Below are 13,422 nucleotides of genomic sequence, written 5' to 3'. Positions count from 1 at the left end.
AGACGCATCCAGGCCTGGTGAGTGGGCAGTCAGGGGCCGTGGGCCAGGCATTTGCCCTTGGCCTCGGTTTCCCCAAGTGCATGGAGACAGGAGTCGGCTCCTTCAGGACCCTGTGCCCCATGGCCCTGGGCAGGGGGCGTTTCTCTATAGTTTGTCTTTGGGGGGGGCGGGTTAGTGGGTCCCATTTCTCCTTGTAAGGCCCGTCCGAGACCTTGCCGGGCTTGAGCGATGTCCTGGGCTGAGGTTGGGGTTTTAGAGCCAAAATTATTAGGGCTCCTTGATGTGCAGCCGCGGAGTTCCTGGCCCCAGTCAGCTCTGGGGTCCATCCATCGGTCTGTCTCTCCGAGTCCCTGCTGGTTTCAGTGCTTCTGTCATCCTGGCTTTCCAAGTGCCTCGGGCCTCACCCATTGCCTCGAACCCAACGTCAGTTAGTTCTTGGAGCTGCCCCCGGGACTGGCCTGGGTGAGGGGCCAGGCATTCCATGGGCTGTCCTGTCTCGGACCCAGGCCTTCAGCTCGGCGTGCCCACGTGTCTCTTCATGTGGGTGTCTGGATGGAGGGTTTTCAGCTCCCAGCTCTCGGCCTTCAGTGAGTTACGAAAAGGGGCATCTGCCCTTGGAGACCGAGCCCCGCTGGGGCAGGCACCCGGGCCTCGGAGGTCCCCGGGGACACTCGGATCTGACCCTGGACCTCACCCACTGCTGTGCCCGGATGTTGGCATCAGACACGCCTGGAGTTGTCCCGGGCTGAGGTGGGGGCTCACGGAACCATGTCCTTGTCCCAACCGGGCCCTGGAGGGTTTTAGGGCAAAGAAGTGAGTCTGGCCAGCCCAGGCCTGGGGTTGGGCTCCGCTGGGGTCATTCATGATCAGGTTTGGGGGCGCCTGCTGGCCTGTAGCCCACGTCCTTGTCCTCCCAGCCCCGGGAGCCCCAGGGCACCTGTTCCATCAGCACAGCCTCTCCCGGGCGAGGCTCAAGGCCCAGACTGTGGAGTCCATGCTTGTCGTCATCAGGGTGGCAGCCTCGGCCTGGGCGGACCCTGCCCACGGTGCCTGGGGAGTGGGAAGGTGCTCAGCCTCCAGCCTGGTGTCCGGCATCGGCAGGGAGGATGTGAGCCTGGGTGGGGGGCTCCTGGGTGGGTGGGGACGGAGATGAGGAACCCCAGGCAGGGAGAGTCGGCGGCTCATTTCCACCCTCTCTGATGTTCATGCCCGTACAGAGGAAGTGACCTCTTAAGTCCTCCTCGAAGATATTTAAGCAGAAATTCGGGGTTTCCAGCCCTCGCCCCCACCCCTGCCGGGCAGGGCCGTGTGGTCCCATGCTTGCCAAGTTGCTCCAAAGCTGGGTTCTTGGTCCCATGTGGAGGGGAGAGCGAACTGCACACCTTGTTGATGCTGCACCGGCCGCAGGGCTCCCCTGGGTGGGAAGGGGCGAGGAGGGGGAGCGCAGTCTTCCCGTCACTGACTGAGCATGGGGCGCTGCAGCCCTGTCCCCATGTGGGAGACTCCATCCACTTGTGCGTTCAACACTTACTCTTTATCCCCCTTAGCACACGGGGAAATGAAGCACAGAGAGGTGAAGCAACCTGCCCCAGGCCACACAGCTGGGCACGGCAGAACCGGAACTCAAAATAGAAGGAGCCTGGGGAGTTCCCGGGGGCCGGGGCACTTTATCTGAACCCTGAGGGACGGGGTGATTTTGCAAGCTCCCTCGCAATCCCAGCTGTCTGTGTTGGTGGCTGGGTGTCTGCTGCCGGTGGCAACGTGTGCGTGGGCAGGCACGCGAGGCCTGGCCCTGGCTCCTCCCTGACCCTGGGCCGCCGGATGGCTGTGTTGGGCAATGGCTGTGATGTGTGTCACTTTCCCAGGCCAGCCCGGTGCTGGGGCTTCAGAGCCAGGGCTGCCTCCGATGGGGCTGCGGGGAGCTCCCCTCGCAGGGGCATGCATGGTCACGGCCAAGTGGGTGCATGAGCCGCACTGCACTCACAGGCCTTTGTGTATGTGCGTCAGGACAGATAACTCCTTCAGCAGGAAGTGTGTGTATGTCCATCCACACGTGTCCCAGTGTCAGTGTATCCCGGTATGTGCCTGTGTGTCTGTTGTAGGTCTGTGTGTCCGTACGTGCATCCGATCGTGTATGGCGGCAGCTGTGTGCCTGGCTCCACCTCTGCATGTGTCCTGTGTGTGTGTGTGTGTGTGTGTGTGTGTGTGTGTGTGTGTGTGGCTGGAGTGTGCATATGTGGCTGTGTGTACAGGTGAGTGTATGTGGTACATATTTCTGTGTGCTTTTGACTTTGGCTGGGGAAGTTGTGTGTGTGTGTGTGTGTGTGTGTGTGAGCACGTGAGCACACATGCATCTGCATTTTTTGTGTTTTCACGGTCACACGTGCCCACGTGTGCCCTACTGTCCACTTTCCTTCCCTGGCTTTGTATCCCCTCTCGCCTTCCTGCCTCTCCCTGATCCCTGAAAGCTCAGCTCCCTGCAGTCACTACGCCTCCACCTCCACCCTCACCTCTCGCTGCTTCAGCCGCATCCTCCCTGGTCTCCCTCCTACCTTCCCGCCCACTCCTCTGTGCCTTCTCCTCTGCAGCCCGCAGCAAGCCTAGCCCTGCTTGCTGCCCCGCTGGGCACGAGCCTCAGCCTGGACACCCTCACTTCCCAAGGCCCCGACTCAGCCCCTGCTTGTCCTCACCTGTGTGGCTGTCCCCGACTTCCTGCTGGTCTCCCTCTCATCCGGCCGCACAAGCACATTATCCCCAGCACAGCCCTGGCCTGTCTCCTCCTTCCCTGGTCGGCCTTCAGGTCTGTCTCTGAGACCTCCCCGGCCGGCACCAGCTTTCCTGGTGGCCCAGCCACCCAGTGCCCTGGACTCTCTCTCCCAAAGCCAGGAGCCTACCCTCCCGCCGGCGCAGACCCTGGCCTTCAAGTGGAGACGAGTTGACAAGAGGCCTGAACGGCTGTAACACAGGAGGGGCCGCGGGAGGCCTCTGACTCCTGCCCCTTTGTAGCCGGCTGCTTTCCACACTCTGGGTTTTCCTGGGGTTGCTGTGTTTTTTAAGCTCTGCCTTAAAAAGGAAACCCCGTACCCGGCCAGCATGGCTCAGTGGCTGAGCATCAACCTATGAACCAAGAGGTCAGGGTTCGATTCCCGGTCAGGGCGCAGGCCTGGGTTGCAGGCCCGATTCCCAGCGTGGGGCGTGCAGGAGGCAGCCGATCAGCGGTTCTCTCCTCATTGATGTTCCTATCCCTCTCTCCTCCTCCCTCTCTCTCTCAAAGTCAATGGAGGGCCTATCCTTGGGTGAGGATTAAAAAAAAGAAAAAAAGGCTCGGAGCCCATCCACTTCCCCCTCCATGCCCTCCGCCCCTCCTGCCCCCGTCCTCACGCTGTGGCTGGACTAAGGACTCCCCCCTTTCAAGGGCCGGGGAACCAGTCCAGCCGGCAGAAGAGAGACAGCCATCACATCCCGTGCGGCTGGGACACGCGTGCTGGCCTGGGCTTCAAGCAGGGACCAGAGGCTCAGGGAAGTCACTCCGCCTTCCTGGCCGCCCTGCCCCATTGGCAGGACCCCACCCTGCCCCGTGGGATTGGAAGGGACCGACCCGTGAGATCCTGGCTCAGAAACCCGGGCACGCAAGGGAGGCGTGTCTCCTGGCTCTGACGCCAGTCCTGGGAAAGGGTTCTGACAGTCCTCCTCAGGACGCAGGCGCATGGCTAGACCCCAGGCTACCGCCACGGCCGGGCACCAGGAACGGGCAGCTTGACAAACGGGCCTTCCAGGCCCTCCACGTGCTAGACGCCGGTGCGTGCGTCTGTTCACCTGCAGGCTTGATACGAAAAGGCCTTCAGAGTGACTTCACTCGCCCCCAGAGCTTGTCCTTCTTGCCGACGTATCCCCTGCACCAAGGCTGGGGCCTGACACACACAGTGAGTCACTTAAGTACAGGTTGAACGAGGGACTAAAAAGCCCCTGATTTGTCTGTTTTTCAACATGTGGGTTTGTCCCTTCACGTGAAGACTAGCCCCTTTTTCATTTTATTTTAAAAAATATGTATTTTTATTGATTTCAGAGAAGAAAGGAGAGGGAGGGAGAGAGAAACATCAATGATGAGAATCAATCGGCTGCCTCCTGCACACCCCACACTGGGGATCGAGCCCGCAACCTGGCCTGTGCCCTGACCGGGAATCTAACCGTGACCTCCTGGTTCATAGGTCAACGCTGAACCACTGAGCCACACCAGCCGGGCAAGACTGGCCCCTTCCTCTGAGGCTGTCGGGCGCCCCTGAGGTAGCATCTGCGAAGTGGATGCTTGAAAGGAAGCAGGGGAAATGCCTCGTCTCTTTCTTTTTCAGTTCGTTTTCCAGGAAACGGTGAACATCTGCAGCGAGCGGAAGACCAGCTCTGAGCTTCCGAACAATCGCCATAAAGGAAGACGTCAGCGTCTTTGGCACCGAGCCTTCCCCGCAACGCGGTCATGTGCTTCGGGACATTGTGAGTGACAGGGTTCTGATTTCCTCAGGGAGAAGCGACCCGAGAGGGCGGGGCCAAGGCTCCGAGCAGGCCTGCCCCCGCCTGGCAGCGCGGGGGGGGGGGGGGGGGGGCTGCCCTTCTAGAGGGCGTGGGGTGGGGACATGTCCGGGTCCTGCACCCCGAAGGCCACTGACGCCTCTCCTGGGGCTTCGGTACGGCCGTGCCTGCGTCCGTTCACTGAGGATTTAGTGAGCACCTACTACCTTCTGGGCCGGTGACGTGCTCCCGAGAGGGGCGATGGGGAGTCACCGCAGTGCACATCCTTGGCATTTACAGTCCTGCTGAGGAGACAAGCTCACAGTTGTAAAAATTTACAACTCCGAAGAGTGCTCCAATGAGGGGTACCATAGTGCTCTGGGAGGGTCCGGGGAGCAGGGGCACGAGCCAGCCTGGGGTGCAGGCAGGTCGGGGAGGGCTTCCCTGAAGAGGTGAAGCTTGGCCTGGACCTTGATGTCCAGGCAGATGAGCAGGTGGAGTGCTGGGAACAGCATGTGCAAAGGCCCTGGGGTGAGAGGATTCAGCTCCCCGAGGGACTGAAGAGGACCAGGAGGACCGCAGGCTGCAGAGGTGTGAGTGAGGCTGGGAGGGGCAGGTCCTGGTGGCTGTGGTCATGACTTTGGCCTTCCCCGAATGGCAGTGGGGCACCAGGGGAGTGGGACGGGGCCGTGTGGTACAAGCCGGTCCAGAAGGACTGCAATGGCAGCAAAGTGTTTTGCAAGTGGCTCCCTGTCCCCCTCCCTCCTCGCCTCCCTCTCTCTCTCTGGTCACTTCCTGCCACACCGGCTGTTCTCTGAACTGGGCCTGTGGGGTCTTGCCTGCCTGTGGCCTCGTGCACTTACCTGGAAGTGGAATGTACAGCATCTTTTTCCGGGTTCTGAATCCGATGAAAGCGCTACCTTTAGGCCTGCAGAGACGCGGCCTCCGGGCCCACGCCCCCTCCTGGCCTCTGGCACCCCCCCCCGCCCCCACCCCAGGAGAGCATCTCCTGTCCCCCTGACGAGACCCCTTCATGTTCCCTTCGGTTGAGCCTTTGCTCCCTCCCAGCTGTGTGCCAGGAGCCCCCCCCGACCCCCGATCAGGCCTCAGTTTCCCCACCTACAGGATAAAGACGATGTCTGCCTCCTGAGGTGGTTGTGAGGCTCAGTGAGCTCGCCCGTGGGAAACGCTCGGCGCTGGGCCCGGCGCACAGAAGAGCCCGGAAACGTGCCCACTGTCACCGCTGGGCGCACGCCTGGGCACCAAACAGTTTTTGGCAAGAATGTGATGTTTCAAAACAGGCGTTGTGTGTTGTCATCGTGAGGAAAGACGGGCTCCTTGGACTTCCTGGTCCTCGGCTCACGGTTAGGGTTGTTTTATCGCCACGGCTGCTCAGGGCGCAGGGACCCCAAGGGGCTGTGTGGGGTTGTGGTCACCTCGCCTGTCCCCTCACCTCACGAGGCCCGGGGCTCAGAGAGGGTGGCCAGGTGGGGGTGGGGGGGAAGTGGGGCTTCCAGGCCAGCCAGAAAGGGGACAGCAGGGCAGCCCCTCATCCCTGGTCATTCCACTTCAGAGATGTGCTGGCCCCCACCTGCCTTTTGGCTGGAGGGTTCCCTGCAGAGGGGCCTGGTCTAGGGTGAGCAGACAGGAAGGTTCCGGCACAGAAGTGAGTTCTCTCTCTCTCTCTCTCTCTCTCTCTCTCTCTCTCTCTCCCCCCTCTGCTCTAATTGCCTGGATTTTGGGCCACTTGGAAGGGGGATCCGTTATCCAATTTGGGGGAGCCACGGGGAGCAGGGGGACACGGCAGTTCCCAGAAGAGCTGTGTGGCGGTTGTCAGGCCGAAGCATCCCCCAGCCCAGCGTGACCTCACTGACCTCCCGGTAGAATCTTGCTCACCCTGGGGTTTATGTAACGACGTCTTTCCCAACCGTCCTCACAGTCACCCTGTGACATAAGCAAACGTGAGCCTTCATCCGCCCAGTGGCTGGCGGGTAAGAGTTCAACAAAGTGCCTACTAAGGGCCCGGGTCTCCCGAGGCGACCTCACTGAAGCACGCCGCCCGTCCCGCCAGGAGCACTTGCCACGACACCTTGAGAAACGGAGGCCCAGGTCCCACACCGCCACGCGTGGCATCTTAACGCGCACACTCAGTGTTGTTGTTTTATGTATTCGCAGGATTGTGCAACCATCGCCGCGACCTCATTCAAACACATTTCGTCACCCCAAAGAAACCCTGTCCATCGGCCACCACTCCTCATCCCCAGACCCCCCAACCCCAGCCCTGGGAGACCACGGCTGTCTCTATGGACGGTTCACAGAGAGGGGCCCCTACAGTACCTGGCCCTTGTGACCGGCCCCGCTCACGTGGCGTAATGTCTTCAGGGGTCGCCCCCAGTTCCTCTCCATGGCTGAGCGATATTCCATTGTATGGAGAGACCGCAGTTTTTAAATCCATTTCTGTTGGTGGTCATTGGGGCTGCGTCCACGCTGGGGCTGTTGTGAATAAATGCTGCTCTGAGCCTGTGTGTGCACATCCGTTCTCAGTTCTCTCGGGCGTGCCTGGGTGTGGGACAGTGAGGTGTCTGACACCTCTCTCTATGTTTAACCCTGTGAGGCCCTGCCAGCCTGTCCCCCGGGGCTTGGGTTCCTCCCCATCCTCTCCAGCACTTGCCCCGTCTGCCTGTGATTATAGCCAATCGTGGGTGTGAAGCGTACCTCACTGCGGTTTTGATTTGCATCTCCCTGGCGGCTAGTGATCTTGACCATCTTTGCTCGTACTTGCTGGCCATTCGTCTTTCTCTTTTGGAGAAATGTCTAATCAAATCCTCTGTCCATTTAAAAAAAATTATATATGTATATTTTTTATTGATTTTAGAGAGAGGAAGGGAGAGGGAGAGAAACATCAATGATGAGAGAGAATCATCGATCAGCTGCCTCCTGCGTGGGCTCTACTGGGGATCGAGCCCGCAACCTGGGCTCCTGCCCTGACCAGGAGTCAAACCGTGTGACCTCCTGGATCATAGGCCAACCCGCAACCACTGAGCCACACTGGCCCGGCCATTTTTGTTTGTTTGTTAAATATAATCCCCCGCTAAGAGCTTTTGGGGGTGGTCCTTCCGGGCCTCACGAGAAGGACTCCTGGCCACCTCTCTGCGAAGGCCCAGCCCACACAGCCGTGGACGTTCACACGCAGCTTGGGAAGCACGCAGGCGGCGAAGACACTCGCTTTGCAAATGTCCGTAACGGCTGCGGCCTCTTCTGTGTTTCAGAGGACGAGGTTCCTAATGGCCTTGTCCTCGGGCTCGCGTTGGGCGCAGCTGGTGCCGCTAACGGGCCTTCTCTGGCGCCACCATTGCTCCTTCCTCTCCTGGTCGCCTTGGAAGCGAGGGCCCAAGAGAGAGGCCCCTCGGCCCACTTTTAAACTGGGTTGCTTGTCTCTTGATAAGTTGTGCCGCTGCCATCCACAGAGTGGACACGGAGGCTCAGAACGGCTGTGACTGGATCGAGAACACGGCACAGGCCGGCCGCGGGGCTCAGGGGTTGAGCGTCGACCTGTGAACCAGGAGGTCACGGTCAGGGCACAGGCCCGGGTTGTGGGCTCGATCCCCAGTGTGGGGCGTGCAGGAGGCAGCCGATCCATGATCCTCTCATCATGGATGTTTCTCTCTCTCCCTCTCCTTTCCTCTCCGAAATCAATAAACACATTTTTATTTTATTTTATTTTATTTATTTATTTTTTTAAAATATATTTTTATTGATTTTTTTTTACAGAGAGGAAGGGAGAGAGAGAGTTAGAAACATGGATGAGAGAGAAACATCAATCAGCTGCCTCCTGCACATCTCCTACTGGGGATGTGCCCGCAACCCAGGTACATGCCCTTGACGGGAATCAAACCCGGGACCCTTCAGTCCGCAGGCCGACGCTCCATCCACTGAGCCAGACCGGTTCCGGCAATAAACACATTTTTAAAAAGAACGCTGGGCTCCCAGCGGCCTGGTCTCCGACTCCCACCCGCTGGTCAGGGGCCAGCGTCTCTCCTCTCGGGACCGGCGGCGTGGCCTGCCACTGTGGCCCGTCCCCCAGGCCGCCCCAGGCTCCGTCCTGGCAGCGGGCGGGCCAGGGAGCGAGGACGCAGCAGTTCTGAGGAACCAGCCGGCCCTCTCTTCCCCTCCAGATCACGCGGGACTGGCTGACGTGGCCCGGGAAGAGGGGACAGCCCGGTGCTGTGGTCAGGGCGCCTATTTATACTGACTGCGCCGTGTTGCAAGCCCTTCCTGCTGGCGACAGGGACGTCACTGGGCGCTGACCTCACCAGAAACGCTGACGCATCTCCCCTTCACGCTTCGCTCAAATGGGCAGCCGGGCCTCCTCACCTGGGGGGGGCCACTCGGGGTCCTCCTGCCCCCCGCGGCCCCTCCCACCCAGCTCTGGCGTCTCACCCAGGGTCCCGACTTCCTGTGGCCCCCCCCAACCACGTCCCCCTTTTTTAAGCCATGATGGGCTGGATGGTGTTGCTCCGTCCAAGCCTCCAGAGCCTCAGCATGTGAATGCATTTGGAGATGGGGCCTGGAAAGAGGCAACTGAGGTAAAATGAGTCATGGGATGGGCCCTCATCGAATAGGACTGTCGTCCTTATAAGACGAGGAGATGAGGACACAGATACACACACACAGGCCGAGGGAGGACCACGTGAGGAGGCAACGAGAAGGCGGCCGTCTGCAAATCCAGGAGAGAGGCTGCAGGATGCCATCGGCCTTGCTGACACCTGACGACCCCTGACTTCCAGGTCCAGGACTGAGAGAAAATACATTCCTAGTGTATCAGCCGCCCGGGCTGTGGTATTTTGGTCTGGCATCCCGAGCAAGACGACAGATCGGCCTTTTTTGCCTTTGGTAGCCCTGGTCCCCGGGGCCTGCACAGGCACCTCCGTGAGCCCCATGCTCAGAGCATGGGCTTTCACATTGCACAGCCCTGGAATGAATGCCCCGCCTCTGAAATGTCACCACGCATAGTGAAGTCAGGCAGGTGACGTCATGTCTCTGGGCCTCAGAGGCATATATATACTAGAGGCCCAATGCACGAATTTCGTGCAAGGGGCTCGGCCCTCACAGCCCCAGCTTCGTCAGGAAGGACGTCCGGAAGCTCGTTCGGCTGTCCGGTCTAATTAGCATATTACGCTTTTATTATTATATATATATATATATATATATATTTATATATTTAATTGATTTCAGAGAGAAAGGGAGAGAGAATGAGAGAAACATCAATGATGAGAGAGAATCATGGATCAGCTGCCTCCTGCACGCCCGCTCCTGGGGATGGAGCCCGCAACCCAGGCATGTGCCCTTGAGGGGGAATGGAACCATGACCTGCTAGTTCACAGGTCAACACCAACCACTGAGCCACGGCAGCCGGGCTCAGAGGCCTTTTTAAGCCACGGAGACAGTCGGCCCCCCTGGACCGCGGGGAGAGGAGGATGCACATGGCTGTCCCCCAAGGGTGGAGACCGGTCAGCAGGAGCTGAGAGGGGCCAGGAGCTGCCCCTCAGACCTGGCCCGGGAGCCAGGCCCCGAGCTTCCCTGAATTTCGGTTTCCTCGTTAAAGGAGCCAACGCCCCCCGGCCGGCCACTCCCCCTCACGGGGCTGTTGCAAAACGAGAGCAGGGATGTGAAATGAAGAAGGAGCGGCGGCCGAGGCGCAGGAAGCAGCCTTGCGGGGGTGGGCACCGAAATGAGGAATTTAGCGGAAGCAACACGCGCAGAGGAGAATCCAGAACTGGCCCTTGGGGTGGCGATGGGGTGATTGGGCACGGTGGGGTGATTGGGCATGGTGGGGTGATTGGGCCCAGTGGGGTGATCGGGCATGGTGGGGTGATTGGGCCCAGTGGGGTGATTGGGCATGGTGGGGTGATTGCGCATGGCGCAGCGAGCGCCCTGTTGGGGTGCCAGGGAGTGGGTGGGGCTGAGGAGCCACCTCCTGGGCATGGGGGTGCATCTGGTGGTGCCCACTGTGGAGCCGCAGCACCTGGGGTGGCTGGCACAGAGGTGGCAGGGGGACATTTGTTGAAGCAATGCAGGCTTGATTGGTCGTCTCTGCAGAGGGGACAGCCGGTGGGCATGGCGTCGGTGGCCGTGACCGGTGCCAGGAGTGGAGACGGACAGGAGCGCATCAGCCCTGGCACCTGGGCTTTGCCCTTCCAGGCCCGCAGAGGCCCCGCCCTGGCTCCCCAGCCTCGGACACCCCCCTTCCTGCCAGACTCCGGAGGCCTCGGGCCAGCGAGCGACCTTCTCCCAGGCCTGGCCAACGTGCTGGACCCCCAGGCAGGGCCTGGAGGCCCGGGCAGCCCCTCTGCCTCTTTTGCCCCCACCTGGGCCTCAGTTTACCCCATGGAGAGGGAGCTGGTTGCCTTGGGAGGCGCCGACTCCAGGGCCCCTTCCCTCTGATGCTCAGAGGTCTGAGACTCGGGACCAGCCCACGATCGCTATCTTTCAGAGAAAGTGAAACCTGGTGCCAACCGTCACCAGGGCGACTCCCCTCCCCGGCTGGTTTCCCCTCTGAGCTCACAGCTTCCCCCTCTCCTACACTCCCCTTCCCACAACGCCCCCCCCCTGCCTCCCCGCCCCCCCGCGCCCCCCCCCTCCCCCCAGCTAGTACTTGGAATTAGGCTTTCATCTTTCCTTTTTCCTTCAAAGAGTCTTTGCCTTTTATGTCCATGACGCTCGCGGCCCTGAGAGGTGGGCCAGCAAATGCTTTTCAAATCCTCTTTTGCAGGTGGGGCCCCGAGGCCCAGAGAGGTTAGGCAATTTGCCTCAGGCCACAGAGCGTGTCAGCGGGCTTGGACCCGCTTCTCTGGGAAGAACCAAGTGCCGGCTTCTCCCCGGAGGACCCTGTCTGTAGGGAAGGGGCCCGGCTGCTGGGGTGCAGGGTGCTCGGTGGGTACAGGCGATGCCAGGAGCCCCGCTGGGGGAGGCAGGTCCTGGGGCTGAACCACAATCTCAGGGCTGCCAGCCCGGGGCTGGCTCTGTGCCCGGGGCCCAGGGCTTCCGCTCACAGATGTCCCAACAGCCCCGCGAGGGCGGGAAGGGCACCCAAAAAGGAAGATGTCTTGCTCCCCTCAGCCCCAAACCACAGTGGCCTGGGAGGCCGCGGCTCCTGGGCCGAGACCGGCCCGCAGGCCAGCAAGGGGCCCGGCCGGCCGACCTGCCCCTCCGTCCCCCGCCCGGCGCCTGGCCGGTGGCACGGACCCCCGGCTGCCCGTCACCCCAGGAAGGCTGAGGCTGCACTTTGCATCATCCTTGGGCGTGGAGCTGACCTCGAAGAACGAATTCGAAGAAAACAGGAGGAGGAGCAGGCATCCCGCGGTGCCCAGCGCCCATTGGTCGCCCGTGGAAACTTTGGTTTTTGGGGTCATGTTCCCAGAAGGCCTGCCCTCCCCCCTCCCCCTCCCCACCCACCTCACGAGGTGTTGGCCAATCGCTCTGGCAGGCAATAAAGTGGCTGTCAGCCCGCAGGGCTCCCAGCCCGGAGGTGTCATCCCCAACAGGCACAGGCCAGAGCGTGGACACCCAGCATGTGGGCACAGCCTATGAGGAGGACGCTGCTCAGTAAGTACTTCCTTCCTCCCCACCAGCACCTGCTTGCTGTGAACCGCGGGTGTCTGCGGGGAGCAGGGTACCCTCTGTCCCCTGGGAGCTGGGGAGACCGGGCCCCAGGCAGAAGGATGCTGAGACTGAAAAAAAAAGCAGGAGGTCAGGCAAAGACAGGGGTCCACTGAGAACACGGCATCTTCACAGGGTGGAGAAGGGGTAACCCAGGAGGGCTTCCAGGGGGAGGCAATGCAGACAGCTCAGGGAGCCAGGGGAGGGGACCGATGGGGTGAGAGGCTGGGGCAGCAGGAGGGCGGTGGGAGTTGTGCTGTGGAGAGGAAGCTATAGAAGCTGAGCGGCAAAGCGGGGCACCCCGTCTGGAGGGGCCTCCTTCTCGCCTTGATTTGCACGGTCACAGTCAGCCAGGCACAGGGGCCCTGGAGCCCACACAATCACACAGCCACATAGCCACACCCACAGGGTGACACACGCCGGGCGACGTGACATCATCCGGAACCCTCAATCTCACCAACCCGGGAACCCCCACATGCAGCCCTGGGCCCCACGGTGGATGGGGCCCATCTGATCTCTTCAACCTTACACAGACCTGCACCCACAGCAGGCACACACCTGGCCCCACGTGCGCACTCAGCAGACACCTGGGGAGGCGGGGAGGCGGGGAGGGGGCCCAGTGGTCGCTGTGCCTGAGGCCCCGGCCCCTCCGCCCGTCCCCCCCGGCCCCCCCAGCAGCATCTTCCCCGGGGCCGGGCGATTATTAGGAAGGGAACGTGGTGTCACTGCCTTCCGGCCATTGCACCACAGGCCCCTTCCGACCACGTGGCTGCTGGTGAGTGGGGGGAGGAGGGCGAGCGGTCACTGTGCCCACCACCCCCCTCCCCAAACATTCCCACAGGCTCCCAGCCTCCCTGTGGGCCTGGCAGACAGGGGTGGCCACCTATGGAGAGAGGAGGAAGGCTCAAGGTTGGGGGACAGGCTGGCCTGTGTGACTTGGGCAGCCCTTCTTCAGTGCCTTGGTTTTCCCGTCAGTAAAATGGGTCGGTCACAGGGGGCCCAGGCCCTGGGGCAATCCCGTCCCTTAGGCTGGAGGCCTTGCCGAGAGCAATCCACCTGGTCCACCCCGGCCGGCTCCAGGCCCCACTGCCTCCTCTCCACGGCCTCCTTGTGGATCGCAGCCCCTGTTTCAGGCGCTGGGCGGTGCCTCCCTGGGCAGGTGCGGTGGCCCCAGCAGGTGCGCCCATGCCCCCTCCGCAGCACAGAGCCGGGAGGATGGGCTGCACCCTCTGAGCGCCCTCCCCCACCCCTGAAAGCTGG

The sequence above is a fragment of the Myotis nattereri genome (genome assembly GCF_964212035.1).
Source record: "Myotis nattereri genome assembly, chromosome: 19".
NCBI lineage: Eukaryota > Metazoa > Chordata > Mammalia > Chiroptera > Vespertilionidae > Myotis > Myotis nattereri.
The sequence above is the reverse complement of the archived record's forward strand: the minus strand, read 5'-3'. Positions refer to the sequence as shown.